Source organism: Rhipicephalus microplus, chromosome X, assembly GCF_043290135.1.
Source record: "Rhipicephalus microplus isolate Deutch F79 chromosome X, USDA_Rmic, whole genome shotgun sequence".
NCBI lineage: Eukaryota > Metazoa > Arthropoda > Arachnida > Ixodida > Ixodidae > Rhipicephalus > Rhipicephalus microplus.
Window position 1 is genome coordinate 355,768,896 of NC_134710.1, and position 22,323 is coordinate 355,791,218.

Below are 22,323 nucleotides of genomic sequence, written 5' to 3' on the forward strand. Positions count from 1 at the left end.
ATGACAAACAAAATTCAAAGTAACGAGACCGCGGAGTGTCGGCGAACTGCCATAATCTACTCTTGATCCGTTTGCTTCTCGCACTGCTTGCACTGGAAACTGTAGAACTTGACGGGCAGTTCTCAAGTCTTCATCATGTTTAAACTTTTGTAGCAGCTCACAATGCAGCAGTAGTGCGTGCCTACTTTTCAGAATTACGAAGGAGCGCTGCCCATTGCGCGCGAAGTGCGGGATGAGCGCTCCGAGGAACACTTTTTCCGTGCACGCAATGGGTAAACCCAGCAAGCACGGCCCTCCGAGCGACCGGAGCTTTGCCCTCTTACCGCTAGGGTTGTGAACGGTGCTGCGCAAACTTGAGCCTGTCCTCCCTATAAGCACTTCGTAACGACGCGTAGTACGTGCATTCTGCACCGCTCCAAACAAGAAAGGTCGCGTCCTTCACTGCCATAACGGAACCATACTGCTGTGATTACCGTGGCAACGCTCAACTGACGCCAATGCATAGTTATCGCATGAAGCGAGCAGAACGATCGTGTTACGCATTTATCGGCATATGACGTCGGTGCGGATATCATGCTTGTACTTCGTTTACTCAAGCTTCGGCCATATCGCCCATATCGCAATGCACTGGTGCGGAAGGCGCACGTAAGCAGTGACTGCTGGCATTTTCAAATATGTGGGTGTTCTTTTTTTCTCCTTTCTGTTGGCTGCGTGACCTGCTGCCTTCAATGGGAGAGTTACGTATTGTCTTCTGGGACAACTAGAAAATGCTTTTATCTCTGACGCAATCATTCTATAGTGACTGACCCCTGACGCCCATATATGAATATGAGTGATGTATACTAAGTCCGGGTGTGGTCACGGCTTCCTTTTTGCTATGAATGATTCCCGCACAATCAACTCCCGAAGCGAACAGCGTCCAGTCTGAGCGAAACCTGCGCTCGCTGATGTCCTCTATCCAGCTGTACGCAAATGTGCATAGCATAGAGTACTCTGCATCTGTGAATTATGCCGTACATCACATCTATATCATGATTATCATGTTTACGCCCCGCATTTCTGTTCATCGACTATTCACGTCGCGTAACACTAAATTTCGCATATGTGAAGCTAGTGAAATGGCAACGAGCGCGCCATGAGCGTCGCATGTTACAAGGATGAATCAATAGACAAGGATGAATCAAGAAGCGCAATGGCTCCATTTTCACAACGAGAATGGGAAAGGGCTGAGAAGAGGGTTCCTAGTAGTACATCAACAGGCCCACATGACATTCCAGTTATACTGATAAAGAGATTAGGTCCGAAGTCTAAGCAGGCTTTGAGAGAGGCAGTGAGCAAAATAATAATCGATGGTAAAGTTCCCGATGAATGGAAACTTAGCAGGATGAGCATGATTTATAAAGGAAATGGGGGGCAGAGCTGACATAAACAACTACCGTTTTATAACAGTGACATCAGTGGTCTACAGGCTGACGATGCAGTTATAAAGGAAAGACTGCAGGCATGGATAGAGGATGAGGGGGTGAGGATGGATAGAGGATGAGGATTGATGGACATCTGCGGTAAAGAGTGAGATAGGTTAGATTTCAGATTCAGTAAGGAAAATCAGCAGTCATGATTTTTAATGATAATGAAGGCAGTTAGCTTAGAATACAGGAGGTCACGCTTGAGATAACAGATAATTACAAATATCTGGGCGTATGGATAAGCAAAGAGGCCGAGTACCTAAGGCAACACGAAATATACGTGACGACTAAAGGTAACAGGAATGCAGCGGTGATGAAAAACAGGGCACTGTGGAATTACAATAGGTATGATGTTGTGAGAGGAATATGGAAAGGGGTCATGGTTTCTAGTCTGACGTTCGGCAATGCGGTCTTGTGCATGAGATCAGTAGTTCAAGCAAGATTAGAAATTAAGCAACGTCGAATAGCAAGCTTGCCTTAGGAGCTCACTGGAATACACCAAATCAGGGAGTACAAGGTGATATGGGATGGACATCATTTGAGGGCAGGGAAGCTAGCAGCAAGATAAAACTTGAGAAACGATTGAGAGAAATGGGGGAGGAGCGTTGGGCTAGGAAGGTTTTCAGCTACTTGTACATGAAGAAAGTCGATACAAAATGGAGGAAGCGAACCAGAAAATTGACGGGTAAGTATTTGAAAAACAGCAGGGGGCCAAACCAAAAGAATTATCCGTTAAGAAGAAGGTGAAGAAAGCTGAAACCGATATGTGGAGAATCGGCATGATTAAGAAGTCCTCACTAGAGATGTACGTAACTTTTAAGCAGGAAATTGCCAAGGAAGAAATCTATTATAATATTCGGGGTAGTTCTCTACTAATTGAGGATAGGACGGGAGTATTGCGAACCAAGACATATCGGGCCAGATACGAAGGGGTAGACACGGTATGCAGCCTGTGTGGAGAGGAGGAGGAAACTGCCGAACACTTGATAATGCTCTGTAAAGGGCTTCACCCTATAGTTCAGGATGATGGCGCAGAGTTTTTCAAAGCACTGGGGTCTAGGGACAGGGAGGGCAAAATAGACTTCAAGCGGGTAAAATTAACTAGAAGGGGGTTATCTGATTGGTGGCTAACGTCAAGGCACGAGTGAAAATTAAACTCTTCACTGCAAAGTACCAGTGCTCAAGTTCACTATTTAAAGGGGAAAAAAAGGTAAATCTAGTTTTTGGTTAACTACGTATTACGGCTTGTTGGCGTTAGCCACCGCCCGATCTAAAGGGTACAGCCATATCAATACATCAATCCATGATAGTAAAAACCATGAAAGAGGTTGTTGAAGGCATCTTTTCACCTCATGAGGTTATCAAAAAATCGCATACCTGTCTTCTTTTTTTTCACTCAAGTTTTTCCTTTATTCATTGTCCAAGCTTATCGAAGTAACGTCCGCAACACTGTACCAGCTCAGAAACTTACAACTGCGATCTGTGCCTTATGAGTGATCTTCCAGATCAGTCGATAGACGATCTGTTCCAGAAACTCGCGGAGTTTGATTTGACGTGAATGCGCTATAACTTCAACCTGTATACTTTTGTACGTGCGAGTGCCTATATAGCACACCAGGAGCACGCCATTGACCTCTTGTGCAGGACGTTAATACGACGAGCAAAACAGGAGATGAATCTTGGAGGGAGCGGGAGGGGGGCTCAGGCGCACTCTACTGACGAGGGCAGATCGCAGCAGAAAGCATGTAACAGAATTCGTGACTCGACGGGAACCATAACCGCCGAGGGGTGCCATCGAAGTACGAGTGCCTCTGGGTACCGTCGGAGGACATCGGGACAGCGGATGGCGACGGGGGCCGGAGTCTTGTCGTCGTTCGTCCCCGTTACTAGTCTCTGCGAGCGTGCATACTATATATATCTATAGCCGTGCGTTCCGGTCGTGCGTGCAGCAGCCATCGCCGTCACATCTCTCCGCCGATGGCGCGTGGTCGTCGCTGCCGCAGATCACTCGCTGCTCCGGGAGAAAGCCATTAAGGCCAAGGCCTTCTCTCCGAGCAGTGCACTTCAGCGACGACGGCGGAGCAAGGAGGGGGACGTCGCTATAAGTGGCGGTGCTGCCCCCCGGGAGGCTTCTGCCTGTGCTCGTCGCCACGCGTTGTCCGTTCTTTATGCCATTACATTCCTTTATGCCGTGGTTCCGCCGAGAAAAGCGAGATGGAATGGCAGAAGTGTATGTGTACTGGAGAGGGATGCTTCTGAAAGGAGGGCAATCGCAGCATCCGCCGCTTGTTTATTTTGCTGTCCATGCTCCCGTATTTTTCTGGGCAGAGGAACCGCCGCATTTTACCTCGAGGCCACAGGCAAGGGCGAGTGATCATCGGGGCAAGATCGGATGTATAGTTTACAATCGGTTTGGGCGTCCAGACTCATAGAACGTGGAGGTGCATGCCGACGCGGGACACGAATGTTCTCTACGCGGTAGTGTAAGCGAAGATTCACAACGGCTTTCTCGTCATTTACACAGGAGTCGTCGACGCTAGAAGTACACTGTACTAGAAGATTGGGCTGTGACGAAAGCACCTATTATCATAAGGTCGGCAGACTAGTGGTCCACCCGACATAGCTTCCCGCGGTTGCAAAGTTTATTCCTTCGCAAGAGCCTTCTGACTCGTGTTAGTGTCTGGTATAAACATAATGCTGTTTGTTTCGCTTAGCTTGTGCGTTCTCAAGAAAACGCAACGAATAGCGTGGTCAAAAAAAAAACTAACGTGGCGCTTATGCTAGTTAAGCATTGCTTTCCAGATTATAGCACACTGCGAAATGATATGTAAAACAAAAACCAAAAACGTTAGACGTTTTGCTCAATGTGCGATGCAGTGACTGCTCGATTAACTCCAAAGATGCAAACTCACTGTGGGAGTTTTCTCTTTTTTTTCCTTCACGCAACCATGGCTTCCTCTACCGAGGACGCCCAACTGCGGACGACTATCGTCATTTGCTTTTTTCATAAAATTGAGCTCTCTGTCTTCACTCAAAAATCTTGACACTTTTATGGGTGCTGTTGTTGCAAGGCCAATACTCTCACGTTTAAGAGGGTGTTAGGATCAGTTCATAGGAAGAAACTAATACAGTATTATTTTTTCGCTTACAGTTCGCTGCGAGTACGACAACAGTGCTAAAAAACACTTTCAATAAAGTTTTGCAAGTATCACTGTGAAATGTACTTCAACATTATTACTCTACTTTTCTTCATCGTATGCGCTCACTGCGCGGTGTAATGGAACTTTTCAAACTCGTAATGGTGATGGCGTTGTTTACAAGACATCAAGACAACCTTGAGTGTGATTTTTTTTGTTCGCTTCCTTCTTTCTTCTCACTCCCGATTCTTCGTTCTGGTAGTTTCGCCCCCCCCCTTTTTTTTTTAATTGGTTTGCGTCAGAGCTCGCTCCACTGTAAGACATTCTAATAGTTTAAGGTCTGCATAGAATACCAATGTTCATGGTGATAAAGAAAACAATCCGAACACCAGCTAAGGGAACAGCGTGATCGCTTTGGAAGTCAGTTCACTTGAGCGGTATAGATGGAGGATCGAGCCTGTTGTGCAAGCCCCGCCGCGGTGGTCTTGTACGTGGTTAAGGTACTCGGCTGCTGACCCGCAGGTCGCGGAATCAAATCCCGGCTGCCGCGGCTGCATTTCCGATGGAGGCGGAAATGTTGTAGGCCCGTGTGCTCAGATTTGGGTGCACGTTAAAGGAGCCCAGGTGGTCGAAATTTCCGGAGCCCTCCACTACGGCGTCTCTCATAATCACATGGTGGTTTTGGGACGTTAAACCCCACATATCAATCAATCAATCAATGAGCGTGTGCTGCGTACAGAGATCCCGTTCAGTCGTGGTGTGATTCAACCACCGATGCGACTGCAGCATACACCGGAAGCGCCTTCTATGGGGCCGTTTCAGACGCTGGTGAACGCTAGAAAAATATGGAGGACATCACGCCGTTGCCACACGGCCACAATGTTTCTGGAAAGGTCGCAACGCGGAACGAACGCAGGAAGTTCAAGCGCATTATACTAGACGTCATTGGCAACAAAGAGCTTGCCCTAGACTCCCTTGACTAAGCATCGTGCAAAGACGAAACAGCAAGTGATTAGTAGCAAATTCTAAGTATTGTACCTAAATACAGTAGAAAAAAGCAAGCCATCCTTACCTCGACTACGAATTTAGATATATCGGCAGTGACCGACCTGTTCGAGAAAATGAAATTTTCCTCCGGAGTGATTGCACCAACTATTGCGCTGAAGGTATCTTCGAGTAACTGTCTTGCCTTACAATGAGCTTACTGCGGCCTCATGATATTGTAATCTATGATGGTTGTCCAAAAAACACGGAGTGATCCCCTTGACCATGGCTATGGTAAAGCGATTACAGTATTAAGCAGCTGACCTGAAGGATATGTTAGAGTCATAATCATATGGTGGTTTTGGGACGTTAAATCCCACATATGAACAAGTATATGTTGATGTTGGAGTCCAATTCCGGCAGCGGCGGTCGCACTTTGATGAAGGCGGGATGCTAGACGCTGGTGTACAGTGCGATGAACTCCATATGGTCGAAATATCTGGGTCCCCAGCGTCCCTGATAGTGATGTCGCCGCTCGGGCATGCAAAACCGTAGTTATTACTACACGGGGCCACGCCCTGGACGAAGTAGGATGATAATTATCGTTATTTAGAAAATAATAAATTGGTTACGCGCTCATTCTGTGTTATGCGCAAGAGATCATGATATTGAAATATTGTGCGCGTGGTTTATGTTTACGTTAATGCTTGTAAGCCTTAAACAAATTCGTAAGCGTATAGATATTTCGCGAGAACGTAGCATAACATATGTGCTCAGGGAGCATGTTCGTGCGCGCAGTGCGTGTAATTACACTTGTATAGTAAACAATGTGCATCAAGAAATGTGACCGGAGATGCCCGAACATCCATGAGAGAACTGCGATATTCGCTGGCTACCTTCGGCATCACATTTTCTGTGGCACCAAACACCTTAAGACGACCTGAGACATCGTCGCGGCCGCAATAATAGAAGTTAAATTGATTAAACTTCTAAAAAAAGGAGGTAGGCGCTTTCTAATCAGAAAAAACCGCTTTTTTGTTACGAAATCAACGCGGTTGCTAATTTTTGCGAAGCCATTTCACCATACTCGCTGGCGAAACCGAACGTATGCTTATATGTGAACACGTGCTTCTAGAAAATCTATGGTTAGCATAATCTTTACGTTTCCACTCCAAGCGTCTCATCCTTTCATTATTTATTCTTTTTTACATCAAGGCCGTCGTCAGGAGTTTTCGAAGACACACTTGGCAGCGCCGCCGCAAATGCAAAGCCGGTTAGTAGAGCGGTGGTCCTTCCTGTCGGCGCCTTCCCAGAATCGACTCCGGATACACATTGCCCCGCTCGATTTCCTTGACGGGGAAACGTCCACTGCACTGCCGCCGCAATAGTCGGCGGCGCTTCGCTTCATTGCGAATGAAGACGCGCCAGCACGAGGAATGCGGACAGGGGCTGTCATGCGCATTGGTATGTAGAGGACTGAGTACATGCCAGGGGCCAAGAGGAGGGACGGCGTCGGTATGTGACAAAAACAAGAGAACCCTCGAGTGGAATGGAGAGAGAGAGAGAGAGAGCAACAAAAAAGACTGGCAGCCGGTGATTCGCTACAGCCACGCTCCGCGTTCCGGCCCGCGCCATCGTCTTTGTGACCAGGCGCGCATCGTAGAGGCTGGAGCAACGCCATGCACTCTGCTGCTGGTTGCCGTCTCGTCTGGAAGCTGTCCCCACCTTCCGCCGCCCACCCCCGCCGCTTGCCTGCCCCTCTCCACACACATCTGCCGTCGCCTCTCCGTCGGGAAACATTTCGGCTGGCGTCACTTCTGATATTTTCATTATTTTTTCATCGTGTTATTGAGCGACGTGCATCCATTTTGTGTAACAGTTGTTACCAACGCCCCGCGCGAGTTGGAGGCACACGCTTCGGACGTTCCGGAGTCTGCGAAACATATGTTGGCAAGAAGGATGCGGGTTGGAATTCAATCAGTGCCGAGGAAGCGCTATCAGCCAAGTTGTCTTTTCTTCGCTGCTGTCGTTCGACGACCTCGGTTAGGTTTAGTAACGTTTGCTAGTTACGTGATGATGGCAAGCCGAGTATTCTGGAAACAATGTTCGTTCTCGAAGGTTTATAGAGGACACAACTTCGGTTATCTTATTTTCTTCCTTCTTTAGGGGCCCATAAAGCCCCGCTGTGGTGGTCTAGTGGCTAAGGTACTCAGCTGCCAACCCGCAGGTCGCGGGATCGAATCCTCGCGGCAGCAGTGGAGGCTGCATTTTCGACGGAGGCGAAAATGTCGTAAATCCGTGTGCTCAGATTAGGCTGCACGTTAAAGAACCTCAAGTGGTCGAAATTTCCGGAGCCCTCCCCAACGGCGTCTCTCATAATCATATAGTGGTCTTGGGACATTAAACCCCACATATCAATCGTCAATTACGGGCCCATAAAAAAAGTAGACAAAAGCCTGCCCCAATGTTACAGCGGAGCTTGCGTTCCATCTCAGGAACAACCTACATGCATTCTCCACATGGTTTTCTTTTCATTTCCGTGGGCACTCCAGGAGTATTTCCGCCGTCGTGGTGATGTCCCTTTCAAGGTTCAAACGCGATAGTACCGCTCCGCACGTCGTGTATTCGATGCGTGAGTGAACGCATGCGAGGGCACGGGGAGATCGTGGCTCAAGAGGAGAGGAAACGCACCGGCCACCTTCCGTCACGTGAAAGTCTCATGGGGTAATAAAATAATGATATATCTAGTACTTAACGTTCTAAAATCACGAAATGATAATGAGACATGCTGTTGGGGAGCACACCATCAATTTGGAGTATACCTGTCGTTCTCCAACGTACACTGACATCACACAGTCCACGGTTCTCTGGCATTTCGCCTACACCGAAATGCAACCACCCTGGCCGGATCGAATCGCTGGCCTTTAAGTCAGCAGCCGAGCACGGGCTTATGGGTTGTTTAATGGAGGGGAAGCTACGTGGCTCCGGCCACAAGCGCATACTTATAGCTGCCAGACGTATCGCGCGTGTGCTATCGTGACAGTGATCAGCAAACAACTCGTGATTTTTTTACGTGCTGCGTTTTCATCGCTCAGTTTGTGTAGAAGTGATTGATGACCCGCTCGTTGTAGCGGCCACGTTTCCTTACTCCAGCGTTCAGTTACGTCACGATGGATCCCAAGAGAGTTTGCTCCTTGCCTTACTTCGCATAACATTCCAACTTGTGGCTGTGATATTCATTGATTTGATCTTACGGTGAAACTGTGATGTTCTTGAAAGCATGCGCGAATATCCATTTATAGCATACTATGACCCCAAGTGCACTCACTGCTGACCGTGCGCGCCACAGGTGCATCCTGAAAAACGCGTAACATGCAGCCCTCCCGCTGTGGTCTAGTGGTTAAGGTACTCGGCTGTTGAACCGAAGGTCGCGGGATCAAATCCCGGCTGCGGCGGCTGCATTTCCGATGGAGGCGGAAATAATGTAGACCCGTGTTCTAAGATTTGGCTGCACATAAAGAACCCCAAGTGGTCGAAATTTCCGGAGCCCTCCACTACGGCGTCTCTCATAATCATTTGGTGGCTTTAGGACGTTAAACCCCACATATCAACGCGTAACGTGCAGACGATCACGTTGCCCGTTTCTAGGTGGGGCGTCTACAGTTCACACAAACGGGGCCATGTTTCTTTCAGTCTCGTTATTTTTGCGCCACACCAGAACTTTTAGCGAGGAGAAGAGGGGCTAGCTAAATTTGAACCTTAGAGCTATGCACTTAAATAACTTGTCAGCTCCTACTAAGGTGACTACGGGTGCTCGTGGAGGTCTCTTCGACGAGGAGAAACTTTCCGCGGGGATATTCCGCGACGTGTGACTTTTCGAAGCTTCACCGTGCAGGCACTCCGCGAAGCGATCTGGCTCTTTGGCGTGTATGTTTTATTTTTTTGCCAACTGTCTCAATATCAGTCCGTGCGAAATAAATACGCTGCTATTTATTCGCTTCACACAGCCGCTAGAACGGACGTTATCAAAGCAAACCGCGCCCGCAAAAAGATTGTGGCCTGATCAATAACAGACTCGTTGCTCAAGGATGCGTGGGACTAGTAGTTGGACGAAGGCATGTGGGGTGTGAGGATTTCCGATTTGTTGCGGTGGTAGCGGTAGCCAAGACCGGCGAGCAGTCGAACCGACTTCGCTGAAGATTTCGCCCAGAGCCGGAATAGGGAAGCAATCGTTGTGGAAACAGCAACAGGTAGGAACGTTTACTATAGCAGGTTATAGTTTGTACAAAGCCGGCCAGCTTGACGAAGTCGGCTGGCGCAAAAATTCTCCAAACAGGGGGCCGGCACGGTCTTAAATAACGTCTTTGGTCCCTTCTCTCAAACCAGTTCCCGGGGCTCGGCGGAGGAGACGTAGCCATACCCGGAACTGCAAGGTGGCTCTGCGGAGGAGGCGACAATTTCCCCGGAACTGCACGGTGCCGCCTTCTGCGTGGAACGTGGCGCTAGGAGGGGAAGACAGTTCGCCGGAACAGCGCTCGATCTCGTGAGAAGAAGCGCTCCCGAATGAGGACCATGTCTGTGGCATAACAGCACCCCCGCCGCCAGACGATGCATCCGGAGTTTTGAGCCGTCTAGCGCGGCTCGGAAGAAGGGATGCTAGTTGAGCGTTGAGAATTGTAGCTCTTCAGTTCTCCCCGCCCGTAGTGACTTTCACAGCCCCGCAGAGGATTGCTAGAACGAAGGAGTCGAGCAGAAAGCCAAACCACTCTGGCCAAAGCAAGCGCCCTTCAAGTGCTTCCGAACATGAAGCGCTCCAGAAGCACTCCCGAATGAGGACCATGTCTGTGGCATAACAGGGGCCAAGCATCGCGACGCAGCAAAGCACGCAGCGGGCCTTCTGCATCGCTCTCGCTGCTCCGTCACCGTCGGAGTTAGGGAGGCTTAGTCCGGCGAGGGGCTGTCAACATCCGCGCGCGGGCGTGCAGCCAGCGGTTCGCATCGAGAAGCGGGGCATTCCGCTCTGGCGCCGAGCACGAACGGGGAGGAGCAATAACCCTTCGGACCCTCGCTGACGCATGTCACGGTTCATCGGTTGCGCGGCGTCGAGGTCGCTCTGCCCCGTCGTCGAAGACGACGCAACGTTGCTCCGCGTCTCTCAGTTGATGTATACGCGCCCGCTCAACGGGTTTGAGCGATGTCGTCGTGCTGCATCTCCGCGGGCCATCGCTGTCGTGCTTATGTACCGGCTAGGGATGTGAGTTACAGTTGTGCACCTTACTCATTTTCCTTTAACTGCTGGGACTTAGTGCGTGCTCCTTGACTGCCAGCCGTCCGAATGCTGCACCGCGTCGTTAACTGCAGGTGTTTTTTTCAGCACTGGAGAGAAATACTTGGTGACGTAAAATTTTACTGCTCGCAATGGTACGAATCGAGCAAGAGCCAGCGAATGTGTGTGTCGTCATCGTGACGTTGAAGCACAGAGGAGTCTCGGATCGATTGCTAAAGTGTATATGAGGCGCACCAGGTCACAGTCAGTGTTATATATATATATATATGTATATATATATATATATATATATATATATATATATATATATATATATATATATATATATATATATAATGAGATCTGATAGACAATAATGCCAAGGAATGTATAGGGGAAGTTATTAGAACCAATGTAATGTAAATAAGAAGAAAGAAAAGTGGGTGAAAAAATAACTTGCCGTGAGCAGAAATCGAACCTACGACCTTCGAATAACGCGTTCGATGCTCTAACCACTGAGCTATCACGGCGGCTATCCACCTAGCCACTTTATTGGGTTTATATCTGAATTAGATAGATCTCATTAATATTGTGTCAAAACACGGAAAAACGAACCCGTAGGTATACACTTCTTTCCCATATATATATATATATATATATATATATATATATATATATATATATATATAGGTGTGTGTGTGTGTCACCGATCCGTATCTGACGCTGAGTACGTTCGGGTAAATTGAGTGAGTTCAACAATACAGACAGTCTTTGGTGCGGTCGTTGCATGTCTTTTTGGATTACTCGGGATCAGCATGAAAGCGGGCAGAGAACATTTCTCGCGGGTGTTTGGGTACAGAGAGGGAAAGCATTTGTGGTTCTTTGACCCTTTTGTTCACCGGCCGTTCTCTAGCGCTTACACTGAGAAGCTTGGCAGACGCCCGCAAGGACTTTGCACTAAGACAAAGAGGATTTAGCTTACAAAAAAAAAAGAATGCGCTGTTGTCAGAAGTATAACAATGCAACGAAATTTCGCTGGAAAACAGACGCCCTGATAAACACGCGTCTGAGCCCGCTTTTGAGAAGGCTGCTTCGGGAAAAAAAATAATGACATGAGAAGTAAAAGCAGCGCAAAAATATAGACAAGGACAGAGGAAGAGACGACACCGTGCTTCCTTTGTCCTCGTTTATATTTTTGCGCTGTTTTTACTTCCCAAGTATGAACCACCAACTAGCCCAACTTTCGCTATTATTGTAATGACATCAGCCTGGAAAGGTATCGTGTCGCCCAACGAAAATCTAAAAGAGCGCGTAAAAGCCAACAAAAAATGTTTAAGCATTTTAAAAAGCAGCAGTGTCAAAGGTCCGTGCCGTGCAAGATGAAAACAAAAGAAAGAAAGGAAACACGAGGAAAGAGGTGGTGAGCCTTTGTAGACAGCGCAACTCAACGCCAAGTCAGCCGACTTACAGCATTCCTTCCTTTCCGACCAGAACGTTTACTTTTTTTGTGTGTCTTTCCTGCGACGATCGTCTTGTCCGGGGCGGCTTCCTTTCGCCGACGTGCTGTGCTCAGTTGCCGTGCATGCATCATGTGACGCAGCGCGAGAAGGCGAAAGGCTCCCAGCAGGGTGTCATTGTTTCCTTGTCGCACTCGACCGCAGCGCGCTCTGAGGCGTGGTGGATGCGACGACGCTTTCGAAACCGTCGAAGCGGGCTGCTGCGATAGCCACAGCGCTAATGACGACGGCGATCATCGCTCGCTCTTGCGAGTCGCTCATCGACATGCACGCGCAGGCAGTGCAACGGAAGATTGATTTGGCGCGGGGCGTGGACCGAACGGCTGCCACGACGAGGAGGCGCACTGCCGTTGCGTTAGCAGAACAATGTCTTCCCCGCCATTTTATGTGTTTTGTGTTGAACTGCGGCCTGCACACGCGGCTGCATCGACATGTTAGAGGAGGCCTTCAGTGACCCACTCAAGACTTTTAAACGCTCGTTCTACTATGAACCGCCCATTGGCCGGATCCTTGTTTTCTGTTCCTCGAGGCCGCCTCTATAGTTATATCGCATTTTTTTTTCTTTTTTTATAAGAAAGGCTACTCCTTCTCCCTTGAAATGTCTCAAGAACCTTTTGTTACGCTACTCGGAGAAGATGATAAAGCTTATGTTGCGTTTCTTGGATTGTTATAACATAACACCGAAAGGAACGTCCCTTGTAACGTGTTAAATAGACCAGAGAATCAATTTTTTTCAGAGACAGATTCTTGGAACGTGGTATTGCACTTTCACCTCTCTCTGGCATGCAGAGCAGCGTGCATACTGCTGGGGATCATGAAATCAACTTGCTCTAGCGACAGATTTCTAGGTGTGATAGATAATTAACTGCACGTGTTCGCGTTGCTAGCTCTTCCTTTATCTTTCATTTCCTTATCTTCATCCCTTATACGTCCGCTTCCCTCTTCGAGTGAGACTGCGAACCGGGGGCCTGGTTGTTCAACCTGTCTTTCCTGTTTTCTACACCCTCACGTCATTAGTAATGACTTCATGATCATGTCTCAAGTTATGTCGATCGGGTCAAGCCAATCATGTCAAGTCAATGACTCAAGTCATGAGTCATTTTTCCCGTAGGATACCCGAAGACGCATACAGGAGTGTGTCGCGAGTTCCTTTCCTATGCATCTAGCTCTTCTTACAACGAAGCTGTATATCGGTAGTTGGTGGAATTTATTCTTGTTTGGTGTAGGAAACTCCAAGAAATAAATGAATTAAAGAAAAACATTGAGAAAAGTTGACTCACGTGTAATATGCGCAATCTTAAGAGAACTTTTGCAAGCGGTTGGATCAAATTATTATGTGCTATGTTGCAGAGGCTGGGCATTAATCCATTGCGCAGTTAACAAAATTAAATGAAAGATGAGTTGGCAAAATGGGCTACATATTATTTCGAAAGTCGTCTAATGGCCATGACACAATCTGACATACGCTGCGTCCTATACAGAAGTGTAATGCGAATTGTGTTTGCCAAGAAGAGATAGTCTGAAAAAAAAAATCGATCCCAAAGCAGTGGCGACTAGATCTCCAGTACCGCGATAAATCGACACTCTCATGCATGAACTTCGACTCCGGAACAGATTACACAAAGCACTTTTCTATGCTTTATTTGGCGTGCGTCATCTATACAACACATTCCTGCGGCCACGTCGACGATCATATCTATCACCCGTTAATCGACTGTCCCGAGCAGAACAAGCATATACTGCGATCGAACGGCAACTCCGCATGAATGATACAGCGCTGAAACGAAGACGTAAAAACACGGTGCACAGGACGAGCATTGTTCGCAACCGAAATACTTTTTTTCCAATAAAACATACAGGAAAACAAAGCCGAGCATGACAGACGTGTGTCCGCACACGTAAGAAACTCGAACGTGGGTCGCGGGATCAAATCCCGGCTGCGGCGGCTGCATTTCCGATGGAGGCGAAATGTTGTAGGCCCGTGTGCTCAGATTTGGGTGCACTTTAAAGAACCCTAGGTGGTCTAAATTTCCGGAGCCCTCCACTACTGCGTCTCTCATGATCATATGGTGGTTTTAGGACGTTAAACCCCACATATCAATCATCAAACACGAACATGGGAGCCCTATTCTGGACTCATAATGAACGTTTTCTTTCATCAAATAATAAGCCCATGGTCGTCGAATGTTCAGCATAAACCTATGAAAGACCTCGGACGCTTATTTTAGGATACTGCTATCTGTGACGACTACTGACTTAACTATATAGCTGGCATGTGGTCGTTTGGCGTGTCTGCTTTGATTTCGGAGGGGACCACCTTTTTGAAATGGTAATTTTTTGGTCTGTATACCATGGAGTGAAAAAAAATTTGGGGGGGGGGGGGGTGCACGGGTTTGTTGTGCTACCCCCTGAGGCCCTGGCTACGCCACTGCTTCGGTCATTGTGTGATCTCCCTGTGTGTATCGTTTTTTTCTCGCTAGTTAACCAGCAGGCGTTGTGGAACTCTCCTCTCGGGCTCGGGGAAATGAAATAATTAGTTTTGACGTGACCCTGTAGCAGTGCAATCTCTTCACGGCACTAGTGACGCTAAAAATGAATGAGCGCTCGCTTAACAGCAAAACGTTTGCGTTGATGCAAGGCCCGCAGGTCCTCCGGTAAATCAACGGTATACGCATACCGCATACCCAACGTAATCACTTCTGAAACGGCTTTACTGCCCATATATCCTCTGCGTGGACGTTTCTACGGCTAACGCGTGTATACATTCATTACTTGCTTCACAGCACACACGTAACAGGTATACATATTCCCGTCACATCACTCTTCCAGCCTTTATATATATTGGGTGCGTGCATCTTTCTCGGCTTCCTCTGTCGCTGTCGTTGTACACAAAACGTCGCTTCTCGGGCTGTGTCCTGCGTTGCTGGGCTACGTCGCTTCGAGTGCGTGCCCTAAAAATAAAGTGACACGGCGCTGAGGGGGGTCAACAGAAGAAGGAGGCCAGGCGGCCCACGGCGTCGCAACTGCACGCAGCGCGTGAGGGCCCCGGAGATTGAGACACTCCGGTCGACTCTGCGCTGCTTTCGGTGAACGAAGGAGAGGGGGGGGGGGAAAAGCGAGCGCGGAACTATGGTCGACAACAGCTGTCAGACGAGGTTTGAACCGTGGCGCTCACGTGGCGTGGATACAGCCCTGCGTAGCTCCAGTACATTGCAACTTATACTGCTGCTCCGGCAGAGGGAATCAGTATACAGGGTGGTTCAGCCAGGTTGGGCATGACGGGCGAAAAACAGTTCCTTTGGTCCTCTATCGTTTGCTACGGTTTGGCGACATTCGAAGATTAAACTGGGTCCGCCGCGATGGTACAGAAGTTATAGGGTGCTCGCGTGCTATAGACCATGAGTCGCGGGTTTAATCTCTGCCCCCGTGGTCGCATTTTGGTGGGGGTCATAAGTTAGAGGGCCCTGTCGGTGTGCTGTGTGATGTCACTGCATGTAAAAAGTTACAGATGGTTGAAATTTCCGGAGCCCTCCATTAAAGCGTGCCTCATAACCATATATCGAAGTTTTGGCACTCAAAATCCTATTATTATTATTATTATTATTATTATTATTATTATTATTATTATTATTATTATTATTATTATTATTATTATTATTATTATTATTATTATTATTATTATTATTATTATTATTATTATTATTATTATTATTATTATTATTATTCAAGAATAACTGGTCCTACAAAAAACACAACGCATGATTACACGTGGACAGAGACCTATTGCCAGATTCTAAATAAATAGGCGTCCTTAGTCATCATTCTCACTGAAGCAGCCAGAAGCAAAGTGCATATATATACGCACCTCCAAACACGAGAAATGCCCCGTGAACGGGCACGTGTAAGCTTCCGGCGTCGCTCGAGTGTTTTGTCGTACGGAGTATCACGGAAGATAGAAATACGTTGCATCATTTTGGACGACACGCATCGTTTCTCATACGTATGCCACTGCTCCGTGATGGAAACATAGCGCAAGTAAATGCATGCGGCCGGCGAACTTTTCTATGTGGCACATTGCGTTCAAAATTAACGTTATGTTTTATTTTTAGAACGACCACCAAGAAAGCTGAATGTGGCATGTTTACTCAGATTTTGGTGCACGTTAAAGATCCCCAGGTGGTCAAATTTCCGGAGCCCTCCACTACGGCGTCTCTCATAATCATATGGTGGTTTTGGGACGTTAAACCCCACATATCAATCAATGAATGTGGCATGTTTAGTAACGTTACCTACTCAAGCCTTTCAAATTCGAGTAGGTTGAAACATTTACGCGTGAATTAGCAAAGTTCAGTGTGCAGCGCAAGGTTGCCTGTACTTAGCCGAAAATCGCGAAATGAAAGGAACATAATAGGGAGGTTTAGAATAGCGCTCCGCAAGCCCTTGCGTTGCGGTCGATGCCACTGCGCATGCGTCGTAACGCGAGCTGCCGTTCGCGCTTGCGGACCGCCCTCAGAAAATTCGAAATAGCGTGTGGCGCGTGCGGCCCGCAAGGCCTGCAAAGCGCTGGTGCTGAGGCTAGTTAGCTTCCTTTCATTGGGGTTTGCGGGGGCGGGGGGGGGGGGGTGTAAAGTTCTTATATTATTCCCTAGGGGGGGGGGGGGGGGCAAACGCTATTCTAAAACTCATATGTTGCCGGCAACGCCCGCAACGCGTGTGAACGTTATTCTAAACCTCCCTAATAAACTAACCGTTTGCTTGCGGGAGCAGTTGTGCAGTACATGGTTGAGGAGTATTCTTTTTCTTGTCATTTAGTTTACATTGAACTCGACTGACTTTTAGTAAAGGGGTGTGCAAATATTCGGAAATTTTCTATATCGAGACGAATAGCGTTCTATTCGATTCGGTACTCAAATCGAGTGGCGTATGTTAGAAATGCCGAACATTTTTCTAATAATAAGAGCGAAAGAAGAATTCTCACAGTAACGAAACGTTTGAACAAAGGGGCCTAATGTTTCTTGTTTGAATCATCGAATCACCAAAATGCATGCAAGCCAAGGTTTCACGAGACTGTCTAGTCAGCGTCGACCCTTTATTTTTTAGATGATGAGGGCGTTTTCGCTTAAGACTTCTGTGTCGACGAAGTGATAGCGTTATCAACCCATGCACTGTCTTCATCATAACATTCACGATGATGTTGACTCATATATATATATATATATATATAAACTTATATGTATATATGAGTTTCATCTAATAGCTGTTTGGAGTTCCATTACAACCACGTGACAGTACTATAATCACTCATGTACTTAATGATAATGATGATGATGCTCCTTGGATCATTGGTACCTACCCACTCTGAGGGATCAGTCATGAGTCGGGCGGATCGTATACATACTGAATTTAAACCTGCAGGTACAGAATAGTTTTAAGGCTCTTCTTTTTCCTTCTATAGACGAGCTTTACTCAGTTTACAAAATTGTGGTATTTTTATCTGGATTAAAAGTAATAGAAAGTTAATCGTAAAGAAGTAATCGTACGTAATGCGAATAAGTTAGTTAATGTTTATTTGAAATAAAACAATGTGAGCTTTTTCGGTTGTGTTGAAAATGGTAACATTACCATTCTAGGGCTGCTCTGAAAATGGTCGCCGTAATACTTTAACACTATTCAAATTGTATTTTACTCGTATTCGATTCGATTCTAAATTTTCCTATTCACACAACTCTACTTTACGTTTGAAATGTAATTCAATGTCATGCATTTCTCTTATTTTGTTGAAATAAACCGGCTGCCTTGACTAAATGTATGTACTGCTCATGGAAGTTGGCTGTCACCTGATGTTACAAAGAGATGTGTGACACATGATTTGTTTTTGTTATTGCTAGATCTATATCCTGTGTGCGTTTTGAGTGTCAGTGCCTTGAAAAGTAAATAGCTCTTGGTGTCCGTATGGAGCATACTGACGACATTAGAGTTATTATGTTTTGCCATATTACAACAACCAAAAATTGTCGCTTCGTGGAAAAGTGCATGGTAGAAAAGTAAGCGGGGAGCTTATGCCATTCGTGTTCTCATTTTAGACTTTCTATAACTGAATATAGGTCGGCATCGCCACATACTTTTAAGCGGAGGTTCCTTCTGTGTAGCCAATACTTTCCGCATTGACGACGCCTTTGATTCTGCAGTTGGTGTTCTATACGAAAGTAATTTTCAAGAGAGGTTTGATTGACGTATGATCATGCACATTGGTCTGTGAAATATTGATGCAGGGTTCTGAAAGTAGAAATGAACACTCCATTAGGCGGTGATAGCCAATGGCTGTTCATAGAATATGGCAGCCAGTGTACAAGAAGACAGGCCAATGCCTGTATAGTGGATGATGTTTCATGTAGGGCTGGAATCGCGCTTCTGCTTTTCGAAATGAATTCACCGTACCTCGGTTGCTGCACCGACGAAAATACGATGTCTTGTCTGCGTACTGGCACACGCTCTGTCTCTCTTTCACATTTACCGAAGTGGTGAAAGCAATTGACGGAGAGACAGGGGGGTGGGGGTGTATCCTAAGAACAGGGATAAAAACGGGACATGATGCGAGGACATGGAGAAAGGGTTGAAACTAGGTTCAACGGCGAGAAACAGGAGGGGGTAGGCCTTCATGCTGTTGAGCACGTTGAAGTCTTGTATGTGCGCTGTTTTGAACAAAACATCGACGAAGAAGACTCGGAGGCGGACAGAGGTAAAATGAAAGCAATGCGACTTTCAACTATTTTATTTGTTGCGTTGCTCGCATTTAGAGCCAGTACTATAGCACGCATCAAAAAGATAATGACGCAATACCCCCGTCAACACCACATTTATCTTTTGCGTTTTTACCACACGATTCACTTCTGCAGAAGATAAATGCATTGACGGCACACTGACGCAATTTTCGTCACTGGGAGAAGCCATGATAGCTGTTTAACAAAACAATTTATCACTGTCGTATTTTACGTTTTTAAAGAGGCCCTGCGACATTTTTTTGAGCATGGTCAGAAAACGCTACCGATCGGTTGTATAGGCTGCTTAGAACAAGCGAGCCGAATAATTTAACGCCGGACGCAGCCTGAAATTCACATTAAATTATCAAAGTCAGATAAAAATTGCGTTCTCTTCTCTTGACTAATGACGGAGGAAGCTTCAAAATCACTCGTAGAAGGTCTTCTATCAGCCATTGGCTGATTTGAACATGGTGTGCTCGGTCGTTACAGGGATTGTTACTGGTGACGAAAATTGCGTCATCATGCCGTTTACACGTTTCCCATCTGCTGAAGTGAATATCGTGATGAAAATGCAAGAGGCAGCTAGGGTATAGCCTAGGTGAGGATGTGGTGTTTTTTTAAGCACTCACACGAGTGCCTTTTTAGTCCTCGATATATATCTGAACAACGCAAGAAATTAAACAGTTGAATGTTTTGCCTTGTCTCGTATACCACTGTCCGTCTCGGCGTCTTCTCCGTCGATATTCTTATAAAAAGCACATACCAAAGGCTTCGACATGAACTAGCTAGCCCCAACCATCACTTCACTGGGCAAATGGGTTGAAGTTTATGTTTCAACGAAAATAGCACGAAGCTTGTAAGTACACTTCGAGTGAAATCGACTGGTATGTGAGAGATGGACGAAGAGAGAGCAGCAGAACAAAGGAGAGATGGACTCCCATCGTGCTCGATTCGTGGACGAGCAAGAAGAAGCCGATAGCAATGCTTTTCAAGAACCTCTCCGTAGGTTGGCTCTAAATTTATCCCTTCCGGTGGTCCTTTCCTTTAGAGCAACTGAAAAGGGATTTAGCCAAAGGTACGTTTGCGAGGCCGTATGCGATTTTCTAAAGGCAACAAAACGATTAGAATGTTAAGCTGAGGCATAAATTCACTTTATTTCAAACCACATTAGCTTGTTCGTTCTTTGTATTACCTCTATTTATTTTATTTCTAATCTATCGTTTACCAGTTGGTTCTTTGTTTAAACATCGTTATCTAAATAATCCGGCTGGCAAAACAACTCCACCTGACAAATGAGGCACCGTCCGTTTCATGGCCGATCCCCCGTGGTGGGTTGCGCCAGGACTCTGAGGAACAACCAACCAACCAACCAACTTCTTGCCATGTCGTGTTCAGCTACACGGCTTATGTTTGGTGGCTGTTTCTTCACCTTTGTTTTTTTTTTTACTTTAAAAACTCTATATTTGTCTGTACACTGTCCTGTATGAACACTGCATGCATGCATGAATGAATAGATATATCCCACGTAAATTAAAAAGAAACACACACGCGGTGTGGTTGTGACAACTGTAGCGCAATGGTGTGCTTAAGTAGGCCTTTGCTTTATTTCTTTGTAGACGGTGACCCGGAAACTTCACTAACGTCTGCCTCTGCTAGTGAAGATCGTGGTCTGCGCAACGTAAGTATTGCATACGTTGCCGTAGCAAGTCAAATGTGGCGATTATGTATATATATATATATATATATATATATATATATATATATATTGTGTGTGTGTGTTCGAAACCAGGAATTCCTCAATTCCTCTCTGTACACTGTCAACTATAAAACTACATTTTTGTCAAACAGACAGGGCTAATAAATTGATGGGATAAAGGAACCAGCAGCGTGATGACCACATAGATACCATTCAAGCAGTGTGAGTCAAAGGCGCACTAAAGCGTGACATCAATGAGTTTAGATAAATTATATGTACTCTGAGAACCCTAATGTTAATTTCGCTACCATAAATGTATTTTTAACGGAGATAGTTTCATTTTTCGATTTCACGCCGAATCTTTGCATTGATGTCACTCATTTGAAAGCGTATTTTTCTAATTTTGACGCAATCAGCTCAACAATTCTTTAAAACTTGGCATATAAAGTGTAAGGCCTCCTCAGAGGACGCTGATTGAAGACTACGCGGGAACGATAGTCACCGTCAAAATTTGACATCGTGGTGGTGTTTGGCGCGGCAATTTATAGTGGCGTCGCCGCCCGCAAACGCTTTTTGCGCGTTTTTTCGCTTACGATGCGTATTCACGCAGCAAGCGTGGTAATCTTGTTTTGTGAAATGGTAATGAACTAATATGAGAAAAACTGTTTTTTTTTTTTTGTAGTGTCCCTTCAGAGGGCCATCACGTTCAATTTTCGATCGTACTATGTATAATGTGGGCTAATCTTTGTGGGCTCATGGAACAGGTGGCAAAACATTAGCGCGTTTCGGTAAACACTTAATTTATAATTTAATATTTTTTATAAACACTCGCCCTTCGAGTATATTTAGGGCAACACTGGGGCACTCGCTAGCAGTGGCGTAAAAAAACTGCTTGCTGTGCGAACGTCTGCGTTCTGGCGAATGGTATTGTTCCTGTTATGACTGGCAGAGCAAGGACATAGCCCTGCAAGAGACAGTCATCGGTGAGCCCTGCTAACGCGGTTCGCGTCCTGCAGCAACGCAAGAGGCGTATACGTGTATGCCATCGGCATCACTGAGACGCGCAGTCATCGTCGGACAATAAGCGCGTGCACAGACCGCAGAATATAAAAGGAGCGTCGTGTGTGCGCCGAGTGGTCTCTCTCAGTGGCCTTTGTGGCGGCCGGTCGTGTCTGATGTTGTTGTCCTGTAAAGAAGCGTATGATCGCCTGGTTTGCCAAGTATTGTAAATATGTAAATAAATCGCCTGTCCTTTGTGTGAGCAAGAAGCCTCGCAAGAGTTCCTCCTTCCCCGACGTCTGGGTGACTGCCTGTAGCCCGCTCCCCGGTCACATCGTCCCGCACTGAGCTGCGCATGCGATAGAGTCACAATTTCATCTTAGCACCGAAAGTGGACGCGTTGTAGTGATCCGAAACATTGGTGGAAAACGACGGCTACATTCCCTCCACCACGTGACCTCACACACGCCGCGGCAATGTCGAGGTCACCGGCGATG

The 22,323-nt window shown here is 46.6% G+C and overlaps 1 protein-coding gene across 2 annotated transcripts in view; it reads left to right on the forward strand.

Moving 5' to 3' along the window:
* The window catches only part of LOC119161142 (SH2 domain-containing protein 4A), a 417,994-nt gene that overhangs the window by 256,078 nt on the left and 139,593 nt on the right, over positions 1-22,323 (forward strand). For both annotated transcript variants that reach the window (XM_037413493.2, XM_075879855.1), the window contains exon 3: positions 20,748-20,809. The gene's annotated coding sequence lies outside the window, so the exon portion shown is untranslated. The remainder of the gene's footprint in view (positions 1-20,747; positions 20,810-22,323) is intronic.